This window comes from Protomyctophum bolini (assembly GCF_963924005.1).
Source record: "Protomyctophum bolini genome assembly, chromosome: 6".
Taxonomy (NCBI): Eukaryota; Metazoa; Chordata; class Actinopteri; order Myctophiformes; family Myctophidae; genus Protomyctophum; species Protomyctophum bolini.
In genome coordinates, this window is record NC_137867.1 from 5,115,421 (window position 1) to 5,125,363 (window position 9,943).

Genomic DNA, 9,943 nt, shown 5'->3' on the forward strand with positions numbered 1-9,943 from the left:
CTGTGTATCTGAAAACAGGTGAGAAGATGTTCACCAAAGGCACCGTAATTCTGATTTTGAAGCGTTAGGTCATTTTCTATGTGGGACTCAACTTAATTCAATTGAATGACTTAAAATCAGGATATGGAATGCACAATTGAGTAAAGGGAGGAACCAAGAAATACCTTGTTCCATTTCTCTTTATTAATTTTGAGATTCAAATCATGGTTATTTACATTTTGCTTATCTTGAAGCCCAGTTAGATTTTTTCTTCTTAGCTCATCACATTATGGCTTTAATCATGCTTAACTTTGGAATTATCTTCTCTTTGTAGTGCCATGTGTTGCTACCAACATCTCTGTAGCTCCTGAATGTATCAGCAACAGTGCTGTTGTGTCCTGGTCTGGCCACAAAGGAACAGTACAGTACTATGTTTCTGCCTCAAGTAGTCAAGACAATGCCACCTGCCTGTCCTCTGAACTCCATTGTACTCTTACAAGCATGTGTGGCACCACCTACACTGTACGCGTTAAGGCTATCAATGGCAACTGCTCCAGTGACCATAGTCCGGCATTGACATTCAGCTCAGGTAAGAGATGGAGAACATTACACGCATGCTCGCACACACACACACACACACACACACACACACACACACACACACACACACACACACACACACACACACACACACACACACACACACACACACGTGCGCATGCACACACTTCTTGTAAACCTGTGATGTGACAAAAATAATGATTCTGATTAACTTTCTCACTCTTTTTCTTTCTCTTCCCAGCCCCATGTGCTCCATATAATGTTACTGCCAGTCTGGTGTGTCCCAACTCGACCCATGTGACCTCACTGACCTGGGTAGGAAGCCCCAGTGCCACAGCTTACAATGTGACAGCGGTGGGCCAGGATGGACAAGTACATGACTGCAACACCAACAGTACCAGCTGTCAGATACCCAACATGCACTGTGGCCAGAACTTCACCATCACAGTGACACCATATTCTGACTCATGTGCTGGGAATCCCAGCATTCCTTATCGGTTGATGGCAGGTACAGAGCGGGAACAAGACCTAAAATCTAAAAACGATGTACTATTAGACCAATTAAAATATTCTCCACAACATGAAAGAGAATAAACTTTTCTTTTTCTCCATTTCTTACCTCTTATGTCTCCAGGTCCCTGCCCGCCTAGTAATATTTCTGTTTCTACATTATGCGGAGTTAGCAACGTGTCCTGGTCCCCTGACAGAGGAGCAGACATGTACATAGCAACAGCAACAACACATGGTGGAGACATCTACACCTGTGACTCAGGCAATGCAAACTCCTGCTCTTTCACTGATCTAGACTGTGGTGAAAACTACTCTGTCACTGTTGTAGCTGTGGACAGAGGTTGTCACAGTCAACCAAGTTCAGCTGTGTATCTGAAAACAGGTGAGAAGATGTTCACCAAAGGCACCGTAATTCTGATTTTGAAGCGTTAGGTCATTTTCTCTGTGGGACTCAACTTAATTCAATTGAATGACTTAAAATCAGGATATGGAATGCACAATTGAGTAAAGGGAGGAACCAAGAAATACCTTGTTCCATTTCTCTTTATTCATTTTGAGATTCAAATCATGGTTATTTACATTTTGCTTATCTTGAAGCCCAGTTAGATTTTTTCTTCTTAGCTCATCACATTATGGCTTTAATCATGCTTAACTTTGGAATTATCTTCTCTTTGTAGTGCCATGTGTTGCTACCAACATCTCTGTAGCTCCTGAATGTATCAGCAACAGTGCTGTTGTGTCCTGGTCTGGCCACAAAGGAACAGTACAGTACTATGTTTCTGCCTCAAGTAGTCAAGACAATGCCACCTGCCTGTCCTCTGAACTCCATTGTACTCTTACAAGCATGTGTGGCACCACCTACACTGTACGTGTTAAGGCTATCAATGGCAACTGCTCCAGTGACCATAGTCCGGCATTGACATTCAGCTCAGGTAAGAGATGGAGAACATTACACGCATGCTTGCACACACACACACACACACACACACACACACACACACACACACACACACACACACACACACACACACACACACACACACACACACACACACACACACACACAAACACACACACGTGCGCATGCACACACTTCTTGTAAACCTGTGATGTGACAAAAATAATTATTCTGATTAACTTTCTCACTGTTTTTCTTTCTCTTCCCAGCCCCATGTGCTCCATATAATGTTACTGCCAGTCTGGTGTGTCCCAACTCGACCCATGTGACCTCACTGACCTGGGTAGGAAGCCCCAGTGCCACAGCTTACAATGTGACAGCGGTGGGCCAGGATGGACAAGTACATGACTGCAACACCAACAGTACCAGCTGTCAGATACCCAACATGCACTGTGGCCAGAACTTCACCATCACAGTGACACCATATTCTGACTCATGTGCTGGGAATCCCAGCATTCCTTATCGGTTGATGGCAGGTACAGAGCGGGAACAATACCTAAAATCTAAAAACGATGTACTATTAGACCAATTAAAATATTCTCCACAACATGAAAGAGAATAAACTTTTCTTTTTCTCCATTTCTTACCTCTTATGTCTCCAGGTCCCTGCCCGCCTAGTAATATTTCTGTTTCTACATTATGCGGAGTTAGCAACGTGTCCTGGTCCCCTGACAGAGGAGCAGACATGTACATAGCAACAGCAACAACACATGGTGGAGACATCTACACCTGTGACTCAGGCAATGCAAACTCCTGCTCTTTCACTGATCTAGACTGTGGTGAAAACTACTCTGTCACTGTTGTAGCTGTGGACAGAGGTTGTCACAGTCAACCAAGTTCAGCTGTGTATCTGAAAACAGGTGAGAAGATGTTCACCAAAGGCACCGTAATTCTGATTTTGAAGCGTTAGGTCATTTTCTCTGTGGGACTCAACTTAATTCAATTGAATGACTTAAAATCAGGATATGGAATGCACAATTGAGTAAAGGGAGGAACCAAGAAATACCTTGTTCCATTTCTCTTTATTCATTTTGAGATTCAAATCATGGTTATTTACATTTTGCTTATCTTGAAGCCCAGTTAGATTTTTTCTTCTTAGCTCATCACATTATGGCTTTAATCATGCTTAACTTTGGAATTATCTTCTCTTTGTAGTGCCATGTGTTGCTACCAACATCTCTGTAGCTCCTGAATGTATCAGCAACAGTGCTGTTGTGTCCTGGTCTGGCCACAAAGGAACAGTACAGTACTATGTTTCTGCCTCAAGTAGTCAAGACAATGCCACCTGCCTGTCCTCTGAACTCCATTGTACTCTTACAAGCATGTGTGGCACCACCTACACTGTACATGTTAAGGCTATCAATGGCAACTGCTCCAGTGACCATAGTCCGGCATTGACATTCAGCTCAGGTAAGAGATGGAGAACATTACACGCATGCTCGCACACACACACACACACACACACACACACACACACACACACACACACACACACACACACACACGTGCGCATGCACACACTTCTTGTAAACCTGTGATGTGACAAAAATAATGATTCTGATTAACTTTCTCACTCTTTTTCTTTCTCTTCCCAGCCCCATGTGCTCCATATAATGTTACTGCCAGTCTGGTGTGTCCCAACTCGACCCATGTGACCTCACTGACCTGGGTAGGAAGCCCCAGTGCCACAGCTTACAATGTGACAGCGGTGGGCCAGGATGGACAAGTACATGACTGCAACACCAACAGTACCAGCTGTCAGATACCCAACATGCACTGTGGCCAGAACTTCACCATCACAGTGACACCATATTCTGACTCATGTGCTGGGAATCCCAGCATTCCTTATCGGTTGATGGCAGGTACAGAGCGGGAACAAGACCTAAAATCTAAAAACGATGTACTATTAGACCAATTAAAATATTCTCCACAACATGAAAGAGAATAAACTTTAATTTTTCTCCATTTCTTACCTCTTATGTCTCCAGGTCCCTGCCCGCCTAGTAATATTTCTGTTTCTACATTATGCGGAGTTAGCAACGTGTCCTGGTCCCCTGACAGAGGAGCAGACATGTACATAGCAACAGCAACAACACATGGTGGAGACATCTACACCTGTGACTCAGGCAATGCAAACTCCTGCTCTTTCACTGATCTAGACTGTGGTGAAAACTACTCTGTCACTGTTGTAGCTGTGGACAGAGGTTGTCACAGTCAACCAAGTTCAGCTGTGTATCTGAAAACAGGTGAGAAGATGTTCACCAAAGGCACCGTAATTCTGATTTTGAAGCGTTAGGTCATTTTCTATGTGGGACTCAACTTAATTCAATTGAATGACTTAAAATCAGGATATGGAATGCACAATTGAGTAAAGGGAGGAACCAAGAAATACCTTGTTCCATTTCTCTTTATTAATTTTGAGATTCAAATCATGGTTATTTACATTTTGCTTATCTTGAAGCCCAGTTAGATTTTTTCTTCTTAGCTCATCACATTATGGCTTTAATCATGCTTAACTTTGGAATTATCTTCTCTTTGTAGTGCCATGTGTTGCTACCAACATCTCTGTAGCTCCTGAATGTATCAGCAACAGTGCTGTTGTGTCCTGGTCTGGCCACAAAGGAACAGTACAGTACTATGTTTCTGCCTCAAGTAGTCAAGACAATGCCACCTGCCTGTCCTCTGAACTCCATTGTACTCTTACAAGCATGTGTGGCACCACCTACACTGTACGTGTTAAGGCTATCAATGGCAACTGCTCCAGTGACCATAGTCCGGCATTGACATTCAGCTCAGGTAAGAGATGGAGAACATTACACGCATGCTCGCACACACACACACACACACACACACACACACACACACACACACACACACACACACACACACACACACACACACGTGCGCATGCACACACTTCTTGTAAACCTGTGATGTGACAAAAATAATGATTCTGATTAACTTTCTCACTCTTTTTCTTTCTCTTCCCAGCCCCATGTGCTCCATATAATGTTACTGCCAGTCTGGTGTGTCCCAACTCGACCCATGTGACCTCACTGACCTGGGTAGGAAGCCCCAGTGCCACAGCTTACAATGTGACAGCGGTGGGCCAGGATGGACAAGTACATGACTGCAACACCAACAGTACCAGCTGTCAGATACCCAACATGCACTGTGGCCAGAACTTCACCATCACAGTGACACCATATTCTGACTCATGTGCTGGGAATCCCAGCATTCCTTATCGGTTGATGGCAGGTACAGAGCGGGAACAATACCTAAAATCTAAAAACGATGTACTATTAGACCAATTAAAATATTCTCCACAACATGAAAGAGAATAAACTTTTCTTTTTCTCCATTTCTTACCTCTTATGTCTCCAGGTCCCTGCCCGCCTAGTAATATTTCTGTTTCTACATTATGCGGAGTTAGCAACGTGTCCTGGTCCCCTGACAGAGGAGCAGACATGTACATAGCAACAGCAACAACACATGGTGGAGACATCTACACCTGTGACTCAGGCAATGCAAACTCCTGCTCTTTCACTGATCTAGACTGTGGTGAAAACTACTCTGTCACTGTTGTAGCTGTGGACAGAGGTTGTCACAGTCAACCAAGTTCAGCTGTGTATCTGAAAACAGGTGAGAAGATGTTCACCAAAGGCACCGTAATTCTGATTTTGAAGCGTTAGGTCATTTTCTCTGTGGGACTCAACTTAATTCAATTGAATGACTTAAAATCAGGATATGGAATGCACAATTGAGTAAAGGGAGGAACCAAGAAATACCTTGTTCCATTTCTCTTTATTCATTTTGAGATTCAAATCATGGTTATTTACATTTTGCTTATCTTGAAGCCCAGTTAGATTTTTTCTTCTTAGCTCATCACATTATGGCTTTAATCATGCTTAACTTTGGAATTATCTTCTCTTTGTAGTGCCATGTGTTGCTACCAACATCTCTGTAGCTCCTGAATGTATCAGCAACAGTGCTGTTGTGTCCTGGTCTGGCCACAAAGGAACAGTACAGTACTATGTTTCTGCCTCAAGTAGTCAAGACAATGCCACCTGCCTGTCCTCTGAACTCCATTGTACTCTTACAAGCATGTGTGGCACCACCTACACTGTACATGTTAAGGCTATCAAAGGCAACTGCTCCAGTGACCATAGTCCGGCATTGACATTCAGCTCAGGTAAGAGATGGAGAACATTACACGCATGCTCGCACACACACACACACACACACACACACACACACACACACACACACACACACACACACGTGCGCATGCACACACTTCTTGTAAACCTGTGATGTGACAAAAATAATGATTCTGATTAACTTTCTCACTCTTTTTCTTTCTCTTCCCAGCCCCATGTGCTCCATATAATGTTACTGCCAGTCTGGTGTGTCCCAACTCGACCCATGTGACCTCACTGACCTGGGTAGGAAGCCCCAGTGCCACAGCTTACAATGTGACAGCGGTGGGCCAGGATGGACAAGTACATGACTGCAACACCAACAGTACCAGCTGTCAGATACCCAACATGCACTGTGGCCAGAACTTCACCATCACAGTGACACCATATTCTGACTCATGTGCTGGGAATCCCAGCATTCCTTATCGGTTGATGGCAGGTACAGAGCGGGAACAAGACCTAAAATCTAAAAACGATGTACTATTAGACCAATTAAAATATTCTCCACAACATGAAAGAGAATAAACTTTAATTTTTCTCCATTTCTTACCTCTTATGTCTCCAGGTCCCTGCCCGCCTAGTAATATTTCTGTTTCTACATTATGCGGAGTTAGCAACGTGTCCTGGTCCCCTGACAGAGGAGCAGACATGTACATAGCAACAGCAACAACACATGGTGGAGACATCTACACCTGTGACTCAGGCAATGCAAACTCCTGCTCTTTCACTGATCTAGACTGTGGTGAAAACTACTCTGTCACTGTTGTAGCTGTGGACAGAGGTTGTCACAGTCAACCAAGTTCAGCTGTGTATCTGAAAACAGGTGAGAAGATGTTCACCAAAGGCACCGTAATTCTGATTTTGAAGCGTTAGGTCATTTTCTATGTGGGACTCAACTTAATTCAATTGAATGACTTAAAATCAGGATATGGAATGCACAATTGAGTAAAGGGAGGAACCAAGAAATACCTTGTTCCATTTCTCTTTATTAATTTTGAGATTCAAATCATGGTTATTTACATTTTGCTTATCTTGAAGCCCAGTTAGATTTTTTCTTCTTAGCTCATCACATTATGGCTTTAATCATGCTTAACTTTGGAATTGTCTTCTCTTTGTAGTGCCATGTGTTGCTACCAACATCTCTGTAGCTCCTGAATGTATCAGCAACAGTGCTGTTGTGTCCTGGTCTGGCCACAAAGGAACAGTACAGTACTATGTTTCTGCCTCAAGTAGTCAAGACAATGCCACCTGCCTGTCCTCTGAACTCCATTGTACTCTTACAAGCATGTGTGGCACCACCTACACTGTACGCGTTAAGGCTATCAATGGCAACTGCTCCAGTGACCATAGTCCGGCATTGACATTCAGCTCAGGTAAGAGATGGAGAACATTTCACGCATGCTCGCACGCACGCACACACACACACACACACACACACACACACACACACACACACACACACACACACACACACACGTGCGCATGCACACACTTCTTGTAAACCTGTGATGTGACAAAAATAATGATTCTGATTAACTTTCTCACTCTTTTTCTTTCTCTTCCCAGCCCCATGTGCTCCATATAATGTTACTGCCAGTCTGGTGTGTCCCAACTCGACCCATGTGACCTCACTGACCTGGGTAGGAAGCCCCAGTGCCACAGCTTACAATGTGACAGCGGTGGGCCAGGATGGACAAGTACATGACTGCAACACCAACAGTACCAGCTGTCAGATACCCAACATGCACTGTGGCCAGAACTTCACCATCACAGTGACACCATATTCTGACTCATGTGCTGGGAATCCCAGCATTCCTTATCGGTTGATGGCAGGTACAGAGCGGGAACAAGACCTAAAATCTAAAAACGATGTACTATTAGACCAATTAAAATATTCTCCACAACATGAAAGAGAATAAACTTTAATTTTTCTCCATTTCTTACCTCTTATGTCTCCAGGTCCCTGCCCGCCTAGTAATATTTCTGTTTCTACATTATGCGGAGTTAGCAACGTGTCCTGGTCCCCTGACAGAGGAGCAGACATGTACATAGCAACAGCAACAACACATGGTGGAGACATCTACACCTGTGACTCAGGCAATGCAAACTCCTGCTCTTTCACTGATCTAGACTGTGGTGAAAACTACTCTGTCACTGTTGTAGCTGTGGACAGAGGTTGTCACAGTCAACCAAGTTCAGCTGTGTATCTGAAAACAGGTGAGAAGATGTTCACCAAAGTCAACGTAATTCTGATTTTGAAGCGTTAGGTCATTTTCTCTGTGGGACTCAACTTAATTAAATTGAATGACTTAAAATCAGGATATGGAATGCACAATTGAGTATAGGGAGGAACCAAGAAATACCTTGTTCCATTTCTCTTTATTAATTTTGAGATTCAAATCATGGTTATTTACATTTTGCTTATCTTGAAGCCCAGTTAGATTTTTTCTTCTTAGCTCATCACATTATGGCTTTAATCATGCTTAACTTTGGAATTGTCTTCTCTTTGTAGTGCCATGTGTTGCTACCAACATCTCTGTAGCTCCTGAATGTATCAGCAACAGTGCTGTTGTGTCCTGGTCTGGCCACAAAGGAACAGTACAGTACTATGTTTCTGCCTCAAGTAGTCAAGACAATGCCACCTGCCTGTCCTCTGAACTCCATTGTACTCTTACAAGCATGTGTGGCACCACCTACACTGTACGCGTTAAGGCTATCAATGGCAACTGCTCCAGTGACCATAGTCCGGCATTGACATTCAGTTCAGGTAAGAGATGGAGAACATTACACGCATGCTCGCACACACACACACACACACACACACACACACACACACACACACACGTGCGCATGCACACACTTCTTGTAAACCTGTGATGTGACAAAAATAATGATTCTGATTAACTTTCTCACTCTTTTTCTTTCTCTTCCCAGCCCCATGTGCTCCATATAATGTTACTGCCAGTCTGGTGTGTCCCAACTCGACCCATGTGACCTCACTGACCTGGGTAGGAAGCCCCAGTGCCACAGCTTACAATGTGACAGCGGTGGGCCAGGATGGACAAGTACATGACTGCAACACCAACAGTACCAGCTGTCAGATACCCAACATGCACTGTGGCCAGAACTTCACCATCACAGTGACACCATATTCTGACTCATGTGCTGGGAATCCCAGCATTCCTTATCGGTTGATGGCAGGTACAGAGCGGGAACAAGACCTAAAATCTAAAAACGATGTACTATTAGACCAATTAAAATATTCTCCACAACATGAAAGAGAATAAACTTTTCTTTTTCTCCATTTCTTACCTCTTATGTCTCCAGGTCCCTGCCCGCCTAGTAATATTTCTGTTTCTACATTATGCGGAGTTAGCAACGTGTCCTGGTCCCCTGACAGAGGAGCAGACATGTACATAGCAACAGCAACAACACATGGTGGAGACATCTACACCTGTGACTCAGGCAATGCAAACTCCTGCTCTTTCACTGATCTAGACTGTGGTGAAAACTACTCTGTCACTGTTGTAGCTGTGGACAGAGGTTGTCACAGTCAACCAAGTTCAGCTGTGTATCTGAAAACAGGTGAGAAGATGTTCACCAAAGGCACCGTAATTCTGATTTTGAAGCGTTAGGTCATTTTCTCTGTGGGACTCAACTTAATTCAATTGAATGACTTAAAATCAGGATATGGAATGCACAATTGAGTAAAGGGAGGAACCAAGAAATACCTTGT